The sequence below is a fragment of the Mustelus asterias genome, chromosome 21, assembly GCF_964213995.1.
Source record: "Mustelus asterias chromosome 21, sMusAst1.hap1.1, whole genome shotgun sequence".
NCBI classification, from domain to species: Eukaryota; Metazoa; Chordata; class Chondrichthyes; order Carcharhiniformes; family Triakidae; genus Mustelus; species Mustelus asterias.
This window is the reverse complement of record NC_135821.1, coordinates 49563998-49588088: the sequence shown is the minus strand read 5'-3', so window position 1 is coordinate 49588088 and position 24091 is coordinate 49563998. Positions and strand designations below refer to the sequence as shown.

The 24091-nt window shown below is 44.0% G+C and overlaps 1 protein-coding gene across 4 annotated transcripts in view; it reads left to right on the top strand.

Annotated features, from left to right (window-relative positions):
• The window catches only part of fhl3a (four and a half LIM domains 3a), a 160573-nt gene that overhangs the window by 89340 nt on the left and 47142 nt on the right, over positions 1-24091 (top strand). Inside the window, exon 2 of one of the 4 annotated variants that reach the window (XM_078237815.1) lies at positions 947-1070. The exons of the other annotated variants lie outside the window; for them this stretch is intronic. The gene's annotated coding sequence lies outside the window, so the exon portion shown is untranslated. The remainder of the gene's footprint in view (positions 1-946; positions 1071-24091) is intronic. 4 annotated transcript variants of the gene reach the window in all.

Below are 24091 nucleotides of genomic sequence, written 5' to 3'. Positions count from 1 at the left end.
ACCGACTCAAGAACAGCTTCTTCCCTGCTGCTGTCAGACTTTTGAACAAACTTACCTTGCATTAAGTTGATCTTTCTCTACACCCTAGCTATGACTGTAACACTACATTCTGCACTCTCTCGTTTCCTTCTCTATGAACAGTATGCTTTGTCTGTGTAACGTGCAAGAAACAATACTTTTCACTGTATCCCAATACATGTGACAATAATAAATCAGATCAAATCAAAATCAAAGGTTTGTTCCTGTACGTGCATTAGAAAGGAGTGGGGTCTACTTTCACTGTGTTCCCCACTGACACAACTTGGCATAGGATAGCTGATGCTGAAAATTGAGAGGACTTGCACCCTGGATGGTGCGTGCTGCATTCTTTGCGTGTGTTGTCATTTTGCAGATATAGTTGGGGCCCAGAATTTATGAAGATCTGTTTTAAAAAATGACCAGTTTTACCAAAAATGCACCATCAAGCCAACAGACTGGAAGGACTGTGATTAAGAGGATTAGAAACATTTTTGCTGAATGAGTCTTCATTAAAATAGGAAACTGAAGAGTTGGCTCTCTGATAAACAATAAGGCAAATACTTCGATTGTCCACAGAGTATTGATGCACAAGGAAAGAATATGATCCTATAGACAGTGTCAAGCCAAGAGCTCATAGCCCAGAAGCAGTGGTAGATTTGATATAATCCCAGTTTAGCCTTGCTTCATATTGGACGCAGTCCTGTTCCGAAAGCTCTGATACCATGCTCAGAGCAAACACAAAACCAACAGCGCCGCGGCAAGTCTACATTCATTTCATAATTGAATAAAGATGTCCCAAAATCTAAATGGAAGAAAGTTCATTATACTTGGGTAATAAGAGAAGCAAGGATTGGCAGATGCCCCAGGGTTGCAACTCTGTTGGAGGTTCCCCTGATTGGCGACTGAAACTTTCAGGCTGTTTCCCCAGGCTTCCTCTGACTCTTCACCTGAAATCGAGAGAAACTGCACAGAAATCTGACTCTATAGAGGGGTCCTTACAGTGGAAACTTCAGCTGCAAGTGAACATTACTGTTACGTTTTGTTGAGAAAATGTGAGTTTTCTGATTTCAAAGGACTTAATTTGCCAAGGGTTTCTTCATAATTAAATGCCTGCCAATGAAACTTTGCAGCAATCATGCCTTTCAAGGTTGCATATTGTTAACTTGCTGCTTAACAACAGAAAGATAGCAGTATTGCCTCATTTTTATTGAAAGGAGGAATTTTACCCACTCTGACCCTGGCAAATGCCAGTTTCTTGTGCCATTGGGTGCAAATATATAGCCAGAATTAGTAACACTGCTGCCTCACAGCACCAGAGACCCAGCTTCGATTCCCGGCTTGGGTCACTGTCTGTGCTGAGCCTGCACGTCCACCCCGTGTCTGTGTGGGTTTCCTCCGGGTGCTGCCGTTTCCTCCCACAGTCCAAAAGACGTGCTGGTTAGGTGGATTGACCATGCTAAATTCTCCCTCAGTGTACCCGAACAGGCGCCGGAGTGTGGCAACTAGGAGATTTTCACAGTAACTTCATTGCAGTGTTAATGTACGCATTAAACTTTCCTCTGATTTAACCATTCCTCCAGAAAAGTAGTCATCCTCTGTTGTATATGCAACCTCCCTCCCCACCCTCCCGATGTATCTCGCTGACGGTACAACTGAAACCGGGAGTGAGGCATGAGAGGAGCCATGTGGCGTATACACAAAAGAAAAATCTCCATTCAGCGCTCCCATTGGCTTTTCTAGGCATGTCCTTAGTCATGTTACTGCACTGGGTGCATAAAGGCACCCATCGCCACTCTTAAATCAGGCTTTGGATCAGACTTTCCCAAATAAGACCCTCAGTTAAATCACTAATCCTGCAACTTGCACACGCGAAGCCGGCAAGTCCGGAGTAAAAAGTCGAACCGGCGACTTGCAGGAGAGCAGGGCAGGGTTTACAATCGGCTGGAAGTGTTTGTGTTTCCAGTCGCTGCCCTTCCGACAGCCTGAAATGACATAAGGCAGCTGCGTGCTTCAAGGGCCCTCAGACAGGTTGCAGCTCCCGGCAGACTGGGAGGCTTTACATGAGGAACAACAATCTCATTTTTCCAAGGAGTCTGAACTGGCCCCCAGTTTCAAGTGTCACTGTAGGTGGTCTGTCAGTGAAAAGAAAACAAACAAATTGTAAAACGCTGCATTACCTCGCTTGGTTTTTTGTCGAGGATGCTTCCCTTAAGAGTTTTGTTCCAGCTTGTTCGTACTTTCTGCATAGTTTTGCTCTTCTGCTCTGTCCTCTATCCTTTCCTCACTCTTATCTTCACCTAAAATTTTTTAATTCAATCCATTATTTTTAGGCAGTCCTTTGGCCTTGAGTATGAAGTACAGGCTACACAGGTATAAAAGCGGGCCTCAACATTTAAACAAACAAAACTCTAATATAAACATCAAAAATAATAATTCACGCCTTCATTGTTTCAGGGAACAAAGTAAATCAATAGGTTCTGTTAGTAATTGCGTACAACACTCAGACATTTTGAATGGGTCAAGCTTCATGGAACTTATAGCTCAGACACAGGCTACTCAATCCACAATGTTTTACCAAAGAATAAGCCATCAACCCAACAGACTGGAGGGACTATGATCAAGACAATTACAAGTATTTTTTCCTGACTGAGTCTTTATTACAATAAAAGGTTGAATATTTGGCTCTCACAGGAGGAAAGGGTGCTTGCTGATTGACTGACAAGTGGGTTGGCCAAAGTGCACAGAGCTGGTCCTGGCATGCCATGCTCTTAAACACTCGCTACTGAGCCAAGGTTGGTCCTCTGGCTTGATGTCAGTTGTAAAATAAGGGTTATACTGGGCCACGGGTTACCAGCAAATGTATTTTTGCTGCCACCCTCAATTTGTGAGCTGCTGGACTGTTCAGAGTTTAGCTCTTTTAACTTGGTGATATCACCATACAACGCAATAAGACCTTCCTCCATGTGAAGATGGTATTTTATCTTCATGGAGTCACTCCAACCAATGCTGTAATGATGTGGAGATGCTGGCGTTGGACTGGGGTGGACACAGTAAGAAGTCTTACAACACCAGGTTAAAGTCCAACAGGTTTATTTGGAATCACGAGCTTTCGGAGCACTGCTCCTTCATCAGGTGAGTGGAGAGGTGGGTTAACAAACGCAGCATATATCGACCGAGACACAATGGTTGAAATGCGAGTCTTTACAGGTAATCAAGTCTTTACAGGTGCAGACAATGCGATTGGAGAGAGGATATATCACAGGTTAAAGAGGTGTGAATTGTCTCAGGCCAGGACAGTTAGTAGGATTTTGCAAGCCCAGGTGGGGGGTTACGTGTAGTGTGACATGAACCCAAGATCCCGGTTGAGGCCGTCCTCACCCGATGAAGGAGAAGCACTCCGAAAGCTCGTGATTCCAAATAAATCTGTTGGATTTTAACCTGGCGTGTGAGACTTCTTACAATGCTGTAATGGACAGATGCATTGGTGAAAGATTGAATTGGTGAGGACAAGGTCAGTTTTTCCCTCTTGCTGATTCTCTTACAAGATGATGCATGTGAAGTCCGGCGGCTCTGTCCCTCAGGACTCATGATGTGGAGATGCCGGCGTTGGACTGGGGTAAACACAGTAAGGAGTCTAACAACACCAGGTTAAAGCCCAACAGGTTTATTTGGTAGCAAATAGCTAGTGGCGTTTGCTACCAAATAACCTGTTGGACTTTAACCTGGTGTTGTTAGACTCCTCAGGACTCAGCCAGCTCAGTCAGTAGTTTTGCCAACAAGCTACTGTCCAGAATACATTCAGTGCCCTCATTATTCTGAGTGCTTCCAAGTGGTGTTCAACATGGTGGAGTACTGATTTATTGATTGAGGGAGGGTGATAGGTGGCTATTCCTTGCTAATGTTTGACCTGATGCCATCTGTCTTCATCGGGTCCAGAGACAATGTTGAGAACCCCCAGGACCTTAACTTTCAAACACTTCTGGTAGATCTGTCCTGTCGATGGGACAAGACACATCCTGGGATGATAGTGGAGAATGTAGGGTCAGTGACTGAATTGTCTGATTCTGTGAGTATGACCATCATCAGCATGTTACTTGGTTCGTCTTGGGACAAATCTCCCAATTTTGGTCCTAGTTCCAAATGTTAGTAAGGAGCATTTTGTGGTGTTAACTGGGCTGGATGTGATTTGTTGTGAACAGTTAATGCCTAGGTCGATGCGGGTGATCCATCCAGTCTTATTGTAGTTTTTCATAGGCGCAATTTGACAACTCAATTGCTCAGCCCATTTCAGAGGGCAGTCAAAGTTAACCACATTGCTGAAGCTCCAGAGGCGCATTACAGGCCAAACTAGGGAAGGACATCAGGTGCCTATCACTAAAGCAGGTGGGAGTTTACAACAATTCAGTATCTTCATGATCACCATAATTGCTTCTAGATTTTTATTCAAGGTTTAGTAAATTATCCGAATTTCAATTCTACAGCAGCTGTTTTGAACCTATTTCTCTGGATTACCAGTGTAGCAATATAAACTGACGTTACTGTACCAATACGATGGCCGGTATTTTACGACCTCAATCGGGCGAGGCTCGTAAAATCCCACCTGAGGCCAACGGAGAATTCGGTTCTGCGAGCTGTGCATGGCGGTAAAATTCCAGCCGATATATCTGTCAGTGGACAATTTTTTGTTCTATGTCTTGAGCATGTATTTAAGTTGCGTCCTCAAACCATCCTGAAGCAACCATGCCCCTCCGCACTGTTGATGCTGGTAAACTTTCAAACAAGACTTATTTCTTCAAACTCATGTATTAATTTTCCTTAAAATACACTCGCAACAATTTAATGGCAACATCATAATGATTGTAAACTGAAGCAGGAGGAAAGCTCAGTAGATTAAAAGGCATGGCCCATAGTATTTCAGTCAACTGAGCTGCCCTCAGCCCCTAGCTATTTTACAAGCTCCTACGAAGCAGGTTTCTTTCAGTCGATCTCCCTAGAATCCTGGCTCTCTCTTTGCGCTTCCTGCTCATTTTTTTGGGAAAGGAAACATGCCGAGAATGATATTTGATGGTCTGTGTTGTGGCCCTTGGCTGTTTCTGACTGTAGAGTGAATGACTGGAATTTTGCCAGAATCGGGGCGGGCGAGGCTTGCAGAACGGCATTCTCCATTGGCCTCAGGTGGGGTCGTACGAGCCCCTGGCAGGCATGGACGTAAAATACCACGGAGTATCTGTGAGGCAGTCAGCAGTGGCCAGATGCTATTGGCTGGTGTCACCACCAAGTGAGGAAAGATAGTTTTTATTCAGAGCTGACTTTCAATGATTGAGAATAGAATGTGGCCCTGTCATGATTAGGTCCACATCATGATTAGGTTTACCTTGATTTATGTTGCTGCAAAAAAATGAATGTTCCCATTTCCACTTTAGACTGCTATGTAGGCCCATGTCCCGGCCACGAGATGAGAGGCAAGAAATCTCATCCTAGGCTTCCGGCAGTACCACCGTCCATAAGTTGATTTCCTGGCCGATTGGCTAAGGGCCAATTAATTCTCTTTCCTTCCTGCAGGGAAGAATCTGGTCTCCATGGCAACCTCCTCCTGACAATGGTGAGGAACTCAATTTGTGGCAAATGGGGAGTGCAAATTGAGGCTTTGCTGAGCTGTGCTCCTGCTCTGTCTTGCGACGGGGTGGAAATTTGGTAGAGTTGATTTGGTTTGACTTATTATTGTCGCGTGTATTGAGATACAATGAAAAGCATTGTTTCTTGCACATTATACAGACAAAACATGTCGTACATAGAGTACATAGGGAAGAAGGAAAAGAGAGGGTGCAGAATATGGTGTTGCAGCCTCCGATAGAGTGAAGAGGTGTTAGGTGGATTGGCCATGCTAAATTGCCTCTTAGTGTCAGGGGGACTAGCTAGGGTAAATGCATGAGATTATAGGGCTTGGGTGGGATTGTGGTTGGCGCAGACTCGATGAGCCGAATGGCCTCCTTCTGCATTGTAGGGATTCTATGTATCAGAGAGAAATCAGGTTATTATGTGATAGGACCATTCAAAAGTCTGATGACAGCAGATTGTGCCAACATACCAGCCATTGATTTGAACTTTAAATAACTATACAGATGGTACTGTCAAATATTCCCTGCCCTTTGTCATGCATAATGCTAAACAATAAATATGTTGCCTAAACACATTCTGAAGAAGTTGGAAAGCACTTGCTAGCCAATTACTTTTGAAGTGTAATAGTTATTATCCAGACAAAATCACCAGCAGCCAGTTTCGACACATCAAAGCACCCAATTGAAAGAAAGGACAGATAAACCTGTTTTCTTTTGACTGACGCAAGAATATTTGTCACCTAATGGGAGAACGTCATGTCCTTCTTTGAACAATATACGGCATCTTTTAAATCCACCTTGAACTTGGCCTGGGGGGAGGGGGTCAACGTCTCATCAGACTGATGTCGCTCCCCCTGACAGTGCAGCAGTCTCCCAGCACTGCACTATAGCGTCAGACTAGATGAGGTGCAGAAGGCCTGGATGCAGCTTAAGCCTGCCACCTTTTGACTGACAACAAAGATGCTATCAGCTAAGACAATATGAGTATCAAGCTCTGTTTTTTTGGACAATGGCAACATCAGCCTTGGTGGAAGGAAAGGGTGAACAGTGAGTTTTCCAGTCAGTGTCATGGGCGCACAGGAGTGGTTCGCACTGAGAAAGTGTCCAATGGAAAAACTGATGGCTGAACTGAAATTAGGAAATTTTCAGTACACTCTGCTCTGGGCTGCAGGGATGCAGAGATAAGGAGAAAATGATTGCTTCCAGGGACCCTGCTGTTCAAGCACCGGCAGAATTCTAGAGAGTTCCTTTAGGTTTGAGGACTGTGTGTATTATTTTGGACAGCAGAATGTGTTAAAAAGATCAAAGTTAAAACTGAAATGAGTGGCCAATTTTACATAGTGCAGATAAATCTGACAGAAATGCCACATTTAATTCAAACAGCTACAATTTGGTGACGTAAATTGTTTCCAGCGCCAACGCGGCCTTCCAAGACAGGATGCATATCTTCAAAATGCAAAGCAGATGTTACATTCTAACACAGACTTGTTTTCTTTTTGGTTTGTGTGTCAGTGATTTTGCAATCCACTGTCATCATGCCCTGTGATGTTCGAACAATTCTCTTGTGTCGTGTCTTTGTTTCTGTCCCATTTTTCTCATCCCATCCTCTGTTTGGGATGGGATCCTCACGCTAAGATATGGTTGAAAGGTTGCCAGGTGTCCCCTCATTCTTCTAGCAGTTCTTTAATTTGAAGCCCAAATGGTCAGTTTTGGTCAAGCCTGCCCAGGGGTTTCTGGGCGCTGACCTGAGGCTTTGCTATCCCTTTCCTGGCCCCCACTCTAAGAGACCCCCCTCTCATCAGTGTGACATTCTGTTTCTCATACTAGCTATTCTCAAGGCCTATTGGACGGAGCGGGACACATTTTTGTCAGTTGTGCAAAGAATGAGTTGAGAATCTCCTGCTCATCCGAGATATTGTCAGTGCAGACTCAATGGGCCGAAGGGCCTTTTCTGCACTGTATGACGCTATGACTCTTAGGCAGGGGTATGCGAGGCACTTGGTGTTTAAAACTCTCTTTGGCCTCACACATCCCTACCTCCAATTCTTCCTTCCAGCTCTATTCTCTTGTGCTTCCCATTTCCCCATGTCCCACCACTTATTCAGCTGCTTAGGAATTCTTTCACTTCCCTCTCTCTTTAAGGATCAAGTCCTGGACTTGAGCATAAAACTCAAGGTTGATACTCTCGTGCACTACTGAGGGCATATTGCACTATCGGAGGTGATGTTTCTCAGATGAGACGTTAAACTGAAGACTTTTCTGCCTGCTTTGATGGCAGGGGGGGGTTGTGAAAGGTCCCATGCCACTATTCCAAAGGAGAGCAGAGGAATTATTCCCAGCGTCCAGGCCAATATTTTAGCCCATGGCCAACATCACAAAAATACATTTGCCGGAATTCTACCACCTCGCTCGCCATAGAATTAGAGCGGGCAAGGGGCGGACAACAGAAATGTCCATTGATCTTGGGCAAGAATTTTCAGTCTTGCTCCCATTATATGGTCATTAAAGTTTATTTATTGGTATCACAAGTAGGCTTACATTCACACTGCAACAAATTTACTGTGAAAATCCCCGACGCCTGTTCGGGTACATTGAGGGAGAATTTAGCATGGCCAATGCACCTAACCAGGTCATTTTTCGGACTGTGGGAGGAAATCGGAGCACCCGGAGGAAACCCATGCATGCATGGGGAGAACGTGCAGACTTCACACAGACAGTGACCCAAGCAGGGAATCAAACCCAGGTCCCTGATGCTGTGAGGCAGCAGTGCTGACCACTGTGCCACCTGTTGTTGCACTGTTGCTTGTGGAAGGAAGTTCACTGTGCACAAAACCGATGGCTGGGTTTTCTACATGCGACAGTGACTATATTTCAAAAATACACTTCCTTGGTTGTAAAGCAGTTGGAGACTGTGGTGAACCATAGATGGTTACCACTATGGGTACTGAACCATAAATGGTTAGCACTATGGGTACTTGTACATATGTTACTGTTGTCACTGTTGGGGTTAGGGTTGGGGTGTTCTACCTGTTGGTATTGTTCTGTGGTACACTCCGGTTGGCTCCGCCTACCTGTCGGAGTATAAAGGTCACTGCACTGCCTGGTGACCCTTTAGTCTGGGATTGTATTGTTATGCAGTATGCTCCATTCTTGTTACTAATAAAAGCCTTTATTTCCCGGGTACGATCCAGCCTCCCGAGTGATTTAATCGCGCATCAGAGACATTGAGTGAAAAGTGCTACACAAATGCAAGTCTTCCTTTTTCTTTAAGATTCTGCCAAATATTCATCTTCTTGGTCAAGCTTTTGGGTCAACTCCACCTACTTCATTGCTTCCTAGGAATTCTACCTCACGTCTCTGTGAAGGATTTTGGAATCAGGGCGGTGCAATGTAAAATCTATTGTCTGTCTTGACAGTGTTAATTGCTGAGGTTTGCCACCACTCCAGTGTGATTGATAACTGAACGTGGCACAAACCTTTGGAACTATTGAGAATGAGTTTGTAGCTATGATATTAAAAACAGCTGCTCATCAGCAGTCCTTACATGTGTGGCAAAAAAAAAGGTTACAAGTCAATCTCTTGTAGTCAGTTCCCGTTAAGAGCAGTGTCTATTTGCCGGCAATATCTTGCTTTTAGCTGAAATTTCCTGTCATTGAATGATCCAGAGCCAATATAAAGCTCCTTAAACCGCACGTGTCTAACTGGGGGAGCAGCGTATAAACTTCAAGACAATCATTCGTCAAAAAAAGTGGCAACAAAATGTGTCAGTTCACAGTTTGCCTCTTGCTCAGACTGTTTGCCTGTGGCATAATCTGTACTGGTGTGACAGAAGAAATGCTTTGAATTTGAGAGAAGGTAGTCAACTTGTGTCAGGAATCGGCTCAAATCAGGAACATTGAACAAACATGATCTCACATAGGAGGGAAAAGTTTAACAAGCTCTTGTGGCATTTGTCTGAAAGGCCACCCCTGTGTTTGTGCAAGTGTTTGCCTCGGCTCGCCATTCCGAGCGCTGGGATTCATTCCTGTTTATTAATCAGACCCAAGGGCAACGTCTGACTCGGTTAATCTCTGATCTGCCTTGAAAAATAAGGTCAGTTCGTTCCATTCCCAGTTCAGCAGTTCAGATGGTAACAAAACAGCATTGACTACATCACCGGTATCAGTACCAGTGCCTCAGGCAACTCGCACTGTGGTATACCCCAATTTTAAACAAAGACCACTCCTGACTAATGTCATAGCACCCAATGACCCAGCATCCACCTCCACCTACTTCCCCACCCCTCCAACTTGGGGGCTTTGTTTTTGTCGTTCTTGAACAGAACAGTACAGTGGACCCTCTCTACAAAACCCTCCTTTTGGAAGCAATACACAAAGTACTTTACACCGAAGGCCCAGTTATGGAATCTATTTTTTCTCCATTGCAGCAGGCTCCTTCATTGTCAAAGGCCATGATGCAACAAAGTGTTCACTTAAAACCTTTACAGAGTCAAATTTCTTCGTCTGTGAAGACAACCATAATCAGTGTGTTAGAGAATTACAGTCAAAGCCATGTTAGCAGCTAGTATCTGTATTCCTGAAAGGAAATATAATCCACAAGTGGACGCAGTATTCAGCTCCTTAAAGCCAGCTTTGTCAGTGCAGTTTTGCCTCCAAAATGGCATCAGTAATGTGTTCCAGCGCTAGCCATGCCTAATGCCATTTTGGTGATAGCGCATAGCGGGGATTGTCTGCACATATGCAGCACTGGCAGACTGTGATGCCAATCAGCATGTGGTGTTGATTTGATGCCAGGACTAATGTTTTGGAGATCAACAGCCCAGCTAACATCATCTCTTAGCCTCACACAGCTGAATAGGTGGTCTTGAAAACCTGTATTATTTGGAGGGATTGTCAACTACTTCCAGGTTAGTTGCTGATTCCACTCGGTCTCGGTCTGATTGTAGAAGTTTTTTGGGTGGTTTATGGAGTTGTTTAAAGTTGCTGTTGTCTACAGGGGGTGGCGTGGCACATGCTGAAGCATAATGTTCTGACTTCTAGGATCCTGCACAATCACTGGTACGCAGACATGAGTGCAGTGGTTAATATCCCCCTTGACCTAGAGCTTGACAGGGAGAATGAAAGAGGCTGCACAGAGCAGGACATGTTGCTAGAAGGAAGAGGAGGAGAAGCATGAGGGAGAAGGGCTCTCAGAGGGAAGCCAGATTCACGCAGAGTTTTTGGAGAACAATTCTTCCACCTGCACATCAGTCAGGTACAATGGGTAAATGAACCATGAACCATGAAACCGGGAACCATGACCATGACCATGAACCTTTGTGTGCCTGGTTCCCTCCCGGTTGGAGGTAGCAATAATCACAACATCTCCCAGATTTCCATCCACTGCTGCAAGAGTCCCTCTATCCACGATGGATAAATAAGAGGGCTTTGTGAAATTTAAGGTATCCCCATGGTGTAGTGACGGCATGTACGTTTGCTTTGAGGGCAATACATATCAACTCTGAGAGGTCCCACAACCAGAAGTAATTTCACTCACTAAAGTCCAATGCAATTATACACAGTGCTCCTTACTGTTCAATGCCCAATATCCTGAGAGTAGTTATGTTGCTTTGATTATGCAACATTTTGTTGTCTCATCTGCATTTGGAATTAAACAGAAAGAGCATGAAGATTTTTTAAAAAAAGGAACTGGGTGGATATTCTTGTGGGTCATGTCACTTGCCACCATTGTATCAAAATCTTCTTTCTATTATTTTAACAGAGGTGTTAGATCAATGAATTTCAAACAGATGAGTGCTTCTATTAAGCTAGCTGTTATGGACATGAGAGGAGAGACAGATAAGCCCAATTCCCGCCTGTCCATAATCAGCACTGTGGGTGTACCTACACCACATGGACTGCAGTGGTTCAAGAAGGCAGCTCACTACCACCTTCTCAAGGGCAATTAGGGATGAGCAATGAATGCTTGCCAAGCCAGCGATGCCCACATCCCGTAGATGAATTTCTAAAAATTGGTATAATTTACTTTTGAAAAGGTTCATGAGTATGTTTCTAAACCCCCATTAGTGTGTGGTCAATTAAAAAAATAGCAGCAGCAGACTTTTGTGGTTTTAAACAAAGAGGATTATTTATTCACATACTCAGGCCGAAAGATCTAAGCACACACGTCAAAAATGAAAAAAATTAGAAATCCAAATAAAAGTTAAAAATACATAAATCAGTCCTTGGCTTTTCCATGAGGCATAGATTGTGGTAAAATGTGGCCGTTAAGTTAGATGGTTCCAGTATAACTTTGTAGTGGTCCTTGTTGGTTTTGCAGTCAGGTGGAGACACTGTTGACTTGTCCCCAAAGGGAGAGATGGCCTGGCTGCCTCTGCAGGGTTAAACAAAGAGGCTGTCCTGTTTCTTCCTGCTTGCATCTAAAATGCATTTGTTTCCAGGGAGAGAGAAAGAGAGAGGTCCTTCTTGCTTCCTTGTTCCTGTGCTCCACCTCCTGCTGATCTTCAGCCAGTTTTATCCCATTCTCCCTGTGTATTCCTGACAGAGGAAAATAGGCATCTATAGTCCATTTTGCTTTCATCTCAGAACCTTTTTTTACATATTCTGAGATAAAGATCAGCTCTTGGGGATGTCCTGAACCCATGGAAGACACAATGGAAATGCACAATCTGCCTACACTTCTTTTGCATTCTCGGCTGTGAAGAAATGAAAATGTTGGATTTTGAGATGAAAAAATGCACTTGCGATGCCTCTCTATCAGCTACCACAAGGTTTGTAAACAGCTCCTTTCCTCTGTGATTCGCTTGAGATTGGATTTGTGTAAACTCATAACACAGTTGACGTCAAGCACTTGTACCAAACTTGAGGCTGTGTTTGAAGTCTCTCTCTGTGATTATAATCACTCCCTCTCATTGTGTGTAAATGAAGATACTCCAAATGAAAAGGCACATCGTGACTGAGATAGTTCAATTCAAAAGGATTCAGATTTCAGTTGATACTTTGTGTAGACAGTGCCCTTCTCGTTGGGAGCCCTGCTGCAACTTGGCGATTCACATTTTACCTTCCTCTGCACCAACTTGAGTTTAACATTTTATCTGAAGGGCCTCCGACCATGAACCTTAGGAGTCGCGTGCAGCATCAGTCCAGAGCGTGCGCCCAAGAACTAGAACCCCACAAAGAGGAAAAGTGACAAGAAATTTAACCTGTGCATACCTGGCCTCTGTTACATCCAGGGATTTGAATGCAGATGGATGTAAAAGAATTAAGGGTTAAGGTGAGCGGGCAGGTGAGTGGAGCTCAGTCCACAAAAAGATCATCCATGATCTTACTGAATGGCGGAGCAGGCTCGAAGGGCCGGATGGCCTACTCCTGCTCCTACTTCTTATGATGTTCTTATGAAGCTAATCATAGATCATAGAATCCTACAGTGCAGAAGGAAGCCATTCGGCCCATTGAGTCTGCACTAACCACAATCCCACCCAGGCCCTATCCCCATAACCCCATGCATTTACCTTTGCTAGTTCCTCTGACACTAAGGGGCAATTTTGGCATGACCAATCCACTTAACCCGCACATCTTTGGACTGTGGGAGGAAACCGGAGGCACCTGGAGGAAACCCACGCAGACACGGGGAGAAAGTGCAAACTCCACACAGGCAGTCACCCAAGCCGGGTCACTTAATGTTTCATTTAATGGGGCACTGAAATAATACTATGTAAGGGTATTGTATAATATCTGTGTCTGTGATGGACAAAGCTAAGCCTTTTTGTGGATTGTATACAGTATCTGTCCCTGTGTACCTCAGCCTCTATTTTTAAAATGCTCTTGATTCCCAGGGACTGTAGTGTCCGTAGGGGGAAAGGTGCCAATCCATTTATAATCTATGGATGCACCAGAATGATTTATCTCCCTCCTGGGAGAGAACTTGATGTTGGGATGTGGCCTTTGGCGACCTAGGACAACGAGCGTTCCCATCATTATCAATCTGTTTAGTGCGGGTTCTCACACCAGCAAGTGGTAACATGTGGATGAGATAAACAGTCTGCAAGTGGTGGCAAAAACCATGTCAGCAAGTAAACAAACGCACACATTGTTTTAACTTCCAGCAATTCCCACTGCAAATATATGACGCATGTGTAGCAAACATTGTACATGTCCCTTAAGAGTCGGCATTGACACTCAGTAACAAAGTGAATAGAACTTGAGAATAAAGGAATACAATAACTGGCCTGGGCAGTCATGGATAGAATTACTTTGATTTAATTTAATTTATTATTATCCACTAGTGGCTTTTGCTACCAAATAAAACTGTTGGACTTTAACCCGGTGTTGTGAGACTTCTTGCTATGTTTACCCCAGTCCAACGCCGGCATCTCCACACCATGTATTAGTATACAGTGAAAAGTGTTGTTTCTTGCATGCTATACAATGCAGACAAAGCACACCGTACATAGAGAAGGAAAGGAGAGAGTGCAGAATGTAATGTTACAGTCATAGAGTACAGAGAAAGATCAACTTAGTGCGAGGTAGGTCCATTCAAAAGTCTGATGGCAGCAGGGAAGAAGCTGTTTTTGAGTCAGTTGGTACGTGACCTCAGACTTTTGTATCTTTTTCCTGACAGAAGAAGATGGAAGAGAGAATGTCCAGGGTGCGTGGGGTCCTTAATTATGCTGGCTGTTTTGCCGAGGCAGCGGGAAGTGTAGACAGTCAGTGGATGGGAGGCTGGTTTGCGTGATGGACTGGGCTTCGTTCACGACCGTGGAATATTTGAAATAATTAATGGACTGTCATTGGGGCAATGTAACTTGTGAATTCAAAGAAGATATGAAAACAAAATATGGCACCAATGGTCATGCCTCTGACGTCAAACAGTATTATTATCAATACTTCAAGTTGCGGTTTAAAGAGGTTAGAATATAAAGAAAGGCAAAACATCAGTTCAGAGAAAGTAAATTCCATAGAATCCTACAGTGTAGAATCCTACAGTCGGCCCATCAAGTCTGCACTGACCACCGTTCCACTCAGACCCTATTCCCGTAACCCCACATATTTACCCTACTAATCCCCCTGACACTAGGGTCAATTTAGCATGGTCAATCAACCTAACCCGCACATCTTCGGACTGTGGGAGAAACCCGGAGGAAAACCACAGGGACACGGGGAGAATGTGCAAACTCCACGCAGATAGTATCCCAAGGCAGGAATTGAACCTAGGACCCTGGCGCTGTGAGGCAGCAGTGCTAACCACTGTGCCACCCCAATTAAAGTTGTTATCTGAAGGGCCATCTGATAATCACGGGATATTTCCCCCCTAGTGATATATAAATGTATATCTCACACAAGACACATATCTCACATAAGGGCAATGTAACTTGTGAATTCAAAGAAGATATGAAAACAAAATATGGCACCAATACAGCTTCTTCCCTGTTACCATCAGACTTGTGAGGCTCTCCCAGTACTTAGATCGGATTTAATCTGGAATTTCTTCTTTTTAACATGTCTGTCTAAAGATCTCATACTCGAGACTTCCAGAGTCACACACTTAGAGAAGGAGCAACAGATGGGTAAATAGCCCCTTGACCTGGGAGGAAGGGGTTGCTGTGATGTGTGGTCCGGTATTTTCCGAGCTGTCGCTGCACAGTCCAAATCTCCATACCTTACCTTATGAGGGCACATTTTTAATTCCCTATCCAGGTCTTCAATGATGAAGTTCCTGAATTTAAAAAAAAAAAATCTTTTCATGATACTTTATTCCTCAACTGTGAAGACAATTTGTTCACATTCAAGTTTCAGGCAGAGGGTGAGATTTTCCGGTCTTGGGGTGAGCACGGCTGGTAAAATCCCAAACTTTTGCATGGTCGGTGTCTCGCCTGCTACGATTCCTGCGGCAGGTGGGATGGAAAAATTCCGTCCAAAGTCTCTGTCTGCCAAAACTGATGAAAACTATTTCATCCTCTGATGAAATAGCCCGAACATGCCTCATGGAGAATCCTTCGAACCAGTAAAGTGGAGATTTTCATCCTTCTTGTCTTGGCAGAATCCACACTCTGGTCCCAAGGGTGAAAGGTCAATATGCCAACCTGCACGGGCTGGATTTGTCCTTTGCCCTATTTGACATTTTGTCACCAGCAGCAATATCAAACAAATGACTGAATTTCTCTAAATATCTTCATGCAACATCCCACCCATTGACTCTGTCTCCACTTCATGCTGCCTTGAAAAAGTAGCCAGCATAGTCAAGGACCCCACGCTTCCTGGACATTCTCTCTTCCATCTTCTTCCATCAGGAAAAAGATACAAAAGTCTGAGGTCACGTACCAACTGACTCAAAAACAGCTTCTTCCCTGCTGCCATCAGACCTTTGAATGGACTTACCTCGCACTAAGTTGATCTTTCTCTGTACTCTATGACTGTAACATTACATTCTGCACTCTCTCCTTTCCTTCTCTATGAATGGTATGCTTTGTCTGTGTAGCGCGCAAGAAACAATATTTTTCACTATACACTAATACATGTGACAATAAATCAAATCAAATAATAAATCAAATCAAACATCATTTTTCCTGGAGAGAAGGGGACCATGGTACAATCACACTTATTACTTTCTCATAGATTGCACAATTTTCCTAAGAATGTACCATTGTCCTGAAGATCACAGTGCCACTCCACGTCAACTTATTATGATTCATGTACAGAAATACCTACGCCATTATATTAATAGATAACACTTGCATTAGTGTTGCGTCTTATTACATCAAAATGTCCCATAATAATTAAATTCCAATGATTTTCTTTGAACCTCAGTGACTTTTGTTTTGGAATTAAATATTGCTGCCATTTTCTGCCAATAATATTACACAAACTGACATAAGACAAATCATAGAATCCTACACTGCAGAACGAGGCCATTCGGCCCATTGAGTCTGCAGTGACGACCATCCCACTCAGCCCCATAACCCAATGCATTTTACCCTAGCTAGTCCTCCTGAAACTAAGGAGCAAACTAGCATGGCCAAGCCACCTAACTCGCACATCTTTGGACTCACGACGGGCCTCATCTCTTTCTTTTTTGAATGTGGTATTAATTGAGGATGAGAGACAGGTCAGGAGACCAGGAAAACATTCTGCTCTTCGCCATGACCAGTCTAAGGTAAAATTTGTGATTTTATACTTGGTCAGCGGTAGCTCAATATAGCACCCTAGCCCCTGTCAGAAGGTTGTGCATTCAAATCCCATCCTAGCATTTGAGTACAAAAATCCAGACTGATACTCCAATGCAGTACTGAGGGAATGCTGGATCAGACCAAAGATGTGCAGGTTAGGTGGTGGATTGGCCATGGTAAATTGTCCCTTCGTGTCCAAAGATGTATAGGTTAGGGGAATTAGCAAGGTAAATATGTGGGGTTACTGGGATAGAGCCTGAGTATGATGCTCTGTCGGAGAGTCAGTGTAGACTCAATGGGCTGAATGGCCTCCTTCTGCACTGTAGGGATTCTATGATTGGAGATTTTAGGTCGGATTTTCTGGTCCCATCTGCCCCAGGACTGGAAAATTTACCCCGTTGTCTTTCTGGTGAGATATTAAAATAAAGTTTTAAAAATTTTATTAGTGTCACAAGTAGGTTTATATTAACACTGCAATGAAGTTACTGTGAAAATCCCCTAGTCACTATACTCTAGTGCCTGTTCAGGTATACTGAAGGAGAAATTAGCATGATCAACACACCTAACTGACATGTCTTTCAGACTATAGGGGGAACCCGGAGCACCCAAAGGAAATGCACGCGGACACGGGGAGAACGTGCAGACTCCACGCATTCACCCAAACCGGGAATTGAACTCGGTCCCTGGCGCTGTGAGGCAGCAGTGCGAATGAATGACTGTACCACTGTGCTGCCTCTTCCCCTGCCTCAGGTGGATTTAAAATACCTGCAGTGTTTGAGAGATGAGCAGGGAAGTTATCCCTGGTTCTCTGGGCAACATTTAACCCTCAATCACATTCTGGCCATTGTTTTGCTGTTTGTGGGATCTTGCTGTGCAGCATTTCTGACGTTGCAGCAGTGACTGTGCGTTAACAGTACGTCATTGGCTGTAAAGTGGTTTGGATGTGAAGGGTGCTAAATAAATGCCAGGTTTTCATTTCTTTCATCAGTGGAGAACTGTCCAGGGAGGAAGGCCCTTCAAACACAGCTCCTTCTGAGAGCATGTGATCACTGTACTTAGCAATTAACATGAAATTTGTAGGTTTCTCAGAGATACCCTGAGGCTCGACATAAACACTCCTTTTGTTTCACTGAGACAAATGGCACATATCATTCAGCAGGAGAAGTTATACCAAAACAAAAGAGGGAATAACACCACATTGACACACGTTTGATTTATTTAACTAACTTAGATCCTCATAACAAAGCCTGGTGCCATAGCCACCAAATAAAGCAACTTGAGTGTGTACTCATTCTGATTTTACACTGGATTGGACAATATGTTTCCTTTTCCTGCCACTTTCCTGTTTTTCTGTTTGGAAATCCACATCCTTCTTCCCAGCACAAGTGAACGTACAAAGCTGACCCACGGGCAGGCAGCTGGGTTCTCCAAATCTCGCCGATTTATCTTGGATCAAGAGAACAAGTATAGGAAGCGTAATTTTGATTTACACAATACGTATACATCACTACAATACATACATGATACTATACAGCCACATTTACATATACAATATATGTTCACACACATATATATATATATATTTAGCCCATGGGGCGGCATTTTATGACCTCACTCGAGCGAGACCGGAAATTCCCGCCTGAAGTCAACGGACATTTCAGTTGTCCGCCTCTCGCCAGCTCCGATTCCGTGGCGGGTGAGGCGGTGGAATTTCAGCGCATATTTCCACAAACTTGGTCATAGGTATAGATACTATGGGTGGGATTTTCTAGCCATTCCTGCCAGCGGGATCTTCTATACCCGCTGACGGTGACCCCCGCCAAAGGTTGCTCGGCCGTGGAGAGTGTGAACAACAGGAAGCCCCATTGAGAGTGGTGGGACCAGAAGAGCCAGGTGCTGGCCTCTGGCAGGTCATCTCCACTGCTGTAGCAAGGTGCAGCCATGTAGCTGCTGTTTTCTCTTATTAATAAATCCTTTCTGTATTCCCAAATAAAGGCCTGAATTCTCCAGCCGTTCACACTGGCGGGATTTTCTGGTCCCGCCGGGCAGCTCACTTCCACCCACTGGTTTCCTGCCGGCTTGGGGTGACGTCAGCAGGAATTCCCATTGACAGAGGCAGAACCAGAGAATCCTGCCGCTAGCAAACAACGCACCACCTCCCGCGACGGGAAACACGCGACTGAGAGGCCAGAGAATCTCGCCCGAAGTCTCTGAAAGTGAATCATTACGTTATTGCAAGAGTGAATGGGATTAATTTGAAATAGGATAACATTTTCTATAATTCACCCTGTATGTTGACTTACTGGAAGCCATCAGGCATTCTCCTGACAGTCACGCATCCACAAGAAAAATATATCATAAGTCATACATTTTTCTCACAGTTTGGACCATGCTTTAACATGTTGCATTAAGTTCTGTACAAATTCCTTTCTAAGCATTAAAACATTAAAACTTGATTTAACTCTGCTGTGACTTAATGGCAGTAAGAAGTTTAACAACACCAGGTTAAAGTCCAACAGGTTTATTTGGTAGCAAAAGCCACACAAGCTTTCGGAGCTGCAAGCCCCTTCTTCAGGTGAGTGGGAATTCTGTTCACAAACAGAGCATGTAAAGACACAAACTCAATTTACATGAATAATGGTTGGAATGCGAATACTTACAACTAATCAAGTCTTTAAGAAACAAAACAATGTGAGTGGAGAGAGCATCAAGGCAGGCTAAAAAGATGTGTATTGTCTCCAGACAAGACAGCCAGTGAAACTCTGTGGGGGTTACAAATAGTGGGCCATGAACCCAATATCCCGGTTGAGGCCGTCCTCGTGTGTGCGGAACTTGGCTATCAGTTTCTGCTCAGCAACTCTGCGCCATCGTGTGTCGCGAAGGCCACCTTGGAGAACGCTTACCCGAATATCAGAGGCCGAATGCCCGTGACCGCTGAAGTGCTCCCCAACAGGAAGAGAACAGTCTTGCCTGGTGATTGTCGAGTGATTGTCGGTGACTTAATGGCACAGGATGTTTCTCCAGGTGTGTTTTATGAACTGCAAATAGAAACATATACTTTCCTTTAAGTGATAAGTAGAGAGCATGGGGGCACACTTGTATATATGTTTGACAGAGAGTTGCCAAATGAATGGGAATATCCATGGTGGCTATAAGGAACAATAGTTTCTAAAGTTTCTCTTGTACCCAATCTTCAAACAGTTTCACCATGTTCCCCAGTAAGAATCATTCTTTTATTAAGTCATAATAAATAACAATATTTATTATTATAGCAATCAAAATGGTATAATTTATGGCATCTATTGTTCCCTTCTGCTGTTACTACAGTTCCTGTTCAATTAAATCATAAGAAACATCACCGTTAATTGCTGCATGTCAGGATAATAATATCCCTTTTGCGCCTTTGTGTGTTCGCTTGCACATGTTCATTTATAATCAGTGGATAATGGTTATACAACTGAATATGCAAAATTGGAACTGATATTGGTACAGTGCATGGGTGGTTGTCCCAACCAGTTTTCCAAAGGGGTGCCCAGTAAATGTTCCAACTTGGACAGCAGTGGGCAGCATGGTGGCACAGTGGATAGCACTGCTGCCTCACAGTACCAGGGACCCAGGTTCAATTCCTGTCTGTGTGGAGTATGCACATTCTCCCCGTGGCTGCAAGGGTTTCCTCTGGGCGCTCCAGTTTCCTTCCACAGTCCAAAGATGTGCAGGTTAGGCAACTTGGCCATGCTAAATTGTTCCTGAGTGTCCAAAAATGTGTGGTTTGGTGGATTAGCCATGGTAAATGCATGGGGTTACGGAGTTAGGGCGGGAGGTATGTCTGGGTAGGATGTTCTCTCGGCGAGTCAGTGCAGACTCAATGGGCTGAATGGCCTCGATCTGCACTGTATGGATTCCATGGTCCTATGGTTCAGCAAATTCTAATCTAGTGTTTGCAGATTACTCATGCTGGGGAGAGTCACTTACTTCATTAATGGGCAGCACAGAGGCAGTGTTTAATACTGTTGCCTCACAGCTCCAGGGACCTGGGTTTGATTCCCGGCTTGGGTCATTGTCTGTGTAGAGTCTGCACGTTCTCCCAGTGTCTGCGTGGGTTGCCTCCGGGTGCTCCAGTTTCCTCCCACAGTCTGAAAGATGTGCTGGTTAGGTGCATTGGCCATGCTAAATTCTCCCTCAGTGTACCCGAACAGGCACTGGAGTGTGGTAAATAGGGGATTTTCACAGTAAGTTCATTGCAGTGTTAATGTCAGTCTACTTGTGGCACTAATAAATAAACTTTACTGTAGAGAGTTAGAACAAATCACAAACTGCAGTGTTGATTTTGTGAGTCAAAATAGTATCACTGAATGGTTAAATTAATAGTTATGGTTAAGTTAACCTCAAAGAAAAGTTAGATTCATTCAAAAGTACCTTCATACCGAGATTGTATTGTTTAAACACTACAATTAAAAAGTGAAAGCAATCTCACAGTTTGCTATGATGGTTCGAGTCCATACGACTATCAATATTTTCAAATTTCAAATCAATTGGATGGTTCCAATATTTCCAATAATACGTTGTAAAGAATGTGATTTGTTGCACAAAGTTGGATCATCATTAATTAGTGGTTTGTTATATGATAAATTAGAGTCCTTATCCGGATACGTTGCAAAAAAATTCAAAACAAAATGGTACCTTTTCCTACCATTAGACATTGTAATAACTTTCATGATCTCAGCAGGACAGATGTAAAAGGGATAGTTTCTCTGACATGCTGTGTATTGCAGCATTTTCAGTATTTGCCTGCAAGTTGACCTCAGAAGGTGCCTATTTAGAGGGGTTTCTGATGGGTGGCTTTAAAGGCACAACCAAGTTAGCCAAGTGAAACTACCTGTAAGCACTACCAGGCAAGACAAGACAGTTATTGTGCAATTGAGCATCTCACCCTCACTGGCACTGGTATGGATTTTATTCGGTGTGTCTGTTTATCACATCCCCGTACAAATGTGAAAAGTATCTATAGAATCATAGAATCCCGACAGTGCAGAAGGAAGCCATTTGGCCCATCGAGTCTGACTGACTCTCCAACAGCCAGGCCCAATCTCCATAACCTACGTAATTACCCCGCTAATCCCCTAACCTACATGTCTTGGGACACTAAGGGACAGTTTTAGCACAGCCAATCCACCTAACCTGCACATCTTTGCAGTGTGGGAGGAAACCGGAGCACCTGGAGGAAACCCATGCAAAGGTGGGGAGAATGTGCAAACTCCACACAAAGTCACCCGAGGCCGGAATTGAACTCGGGTCCCTGGCGCTGGGAGTCAGCAGTGCTAACCACTGTGCCACCATGCCACCCAATACTAGGCAACCTGCTGATGTGAGCGAGGATTGGATCGTGCAACAATGGGAAGCAATATATTGTGGAAATTGAACGAAAAGGGGTGATTTTCACCCCACGAAAGCCCCTTTCCCATCTGTAGTGTAGATTAAAGTTCCTAATGTCATCTGGTACACAAACTGGCACATTCCGATAATCCATGGTTGTTTAGTGAGAGCTTCACATTGAGGTAACATGGCCACAAAGTAGACAATCTCGAGCAGTGAGTGATTTGAGGTAAGATGTGTTTTCCAATCTAGAGATGATTGTAACTTTCTTCTCCCCAGCAGAAATGGGGTGGCAGCAAAGTTCAAATCAATAAAGTGGGAATGCTTGTTTGATTCCGGGCTACATGTGGCAGTAGGACACTGGTTTGGAGCTTAGAGCTCACCAGCTTAATTCCCTGGCTCACCGACAAGATAGACTGTTCCTCTCACGGCAAAGATCAAGCATCCAGTTCATGGGCTTTGAGTTTAAATGTAGCCTGTTGTGTCAAGTGGATGTTCAAACTCTAATCACAAGCCACTAATCACTGGTTTTCTTAACCTGCAAACAGGTCATCCGACAAAACTCAGACCTGTGCACAAAATCTATCTTGAAATGACTGCCCAATGACACCATGCTGGAACGTTGCTGCATCTCAGTGATCCTGCTACTTGCCGTTTGAGATTATTGTAGGTTTCAGAGAGACAGATTTATCAGTGAGAAGCTAATAGTGAAATACGTTTCGCAAAGCACTGGTTTTTGATTTGATTTGATTTGATTTATTATTGTCACGTGTATTAGCATACAGTCAAAAGCATTGTTTCTTGCACGCTATACAGACATACCGTTCATAGAGAAGGAAAGGAGAGAGTGCAGAATGTAGTGTTACAGTCACAGCTAGGATGTCGAGAAAGAATAACTTAATGCAAGGTAAGTCCATTCAGAAGTCTGACAGCAGCAGGGAAGAAGCTGTTCTTGAGTCGGTCGGTACGTGACCTCAGGTTTTTGTATCTTTTTCCCGATGGAAGAAGGTGGAAGAGAGAATGTCCGGGGTGCATGGGGTCCTTAATTATGCTGGCTGCTTTGCCGAGGTAGTGGGAAGTGTAGACAGAGTCAATGGATGGGAGGCTGGTTTGCGTGATGGATTGTGCTGCATTCACGACCTTTTGTAGTTCCTTGTGGTTTTGGGCAGAACAGGAGCCATACCAAGCTGTGATACAACCGGAAAGAATGCTTTCTATGGTGCATCTGTAAAAGTTGGTGAGAGCTGACATGCCAAATTTCCTTAGTCTTGCGAGGAAGTCGAGGCGATGGTGGGCTTTCTTAACTATAGTGTCGGCATGGGGGGACCAGCACAGGTTGTTGGTGATCTGGACACCTAAAAACTTGAAGCCCTTGACCCTTTCTACTTCATCCCCATTGATGTAGACAGGGGCATGTTCTCCTTTACGCTTCCTGAAGTCGATGACAATCTCCTTTATCCAAAGCAAATGTCTGCAGGCTGGGTGTGCAGTGAATTTTTGGGTCTGCTGTTGCTCTCTGCTCCAAGCAATGTGTTCAGAAAGGAGTTTGCATTCCATCAAACCCAGTGGCTTTTTAAAATCTCGGATTGACAGCTTATGATGTCACATGGCTAAATCACTTTAGGCACCTTTGAGTTATGGCTGGAAGCCACAAGGATGTGGGTTTTATCTGGACTGCATGAGCAATTACTTTCCATTTCCTCAGTCAGATCCCAATGGTTATAAAGCCTGAACTGCGGAATTTCACAACTCCCACAGTCCTTTTACAATAATCCATTCTCTACTCCTTCTAGTAAGTTTTGCAATATTTTGATCAGGACATTCTGGATTGCTGTGTTCAACATCAAACTGGACTGAGAGGCTTCAAGTATATACCCTTTTCCTAACTCTCTATCACTTGCTTTGTCTCTCTTTTCTC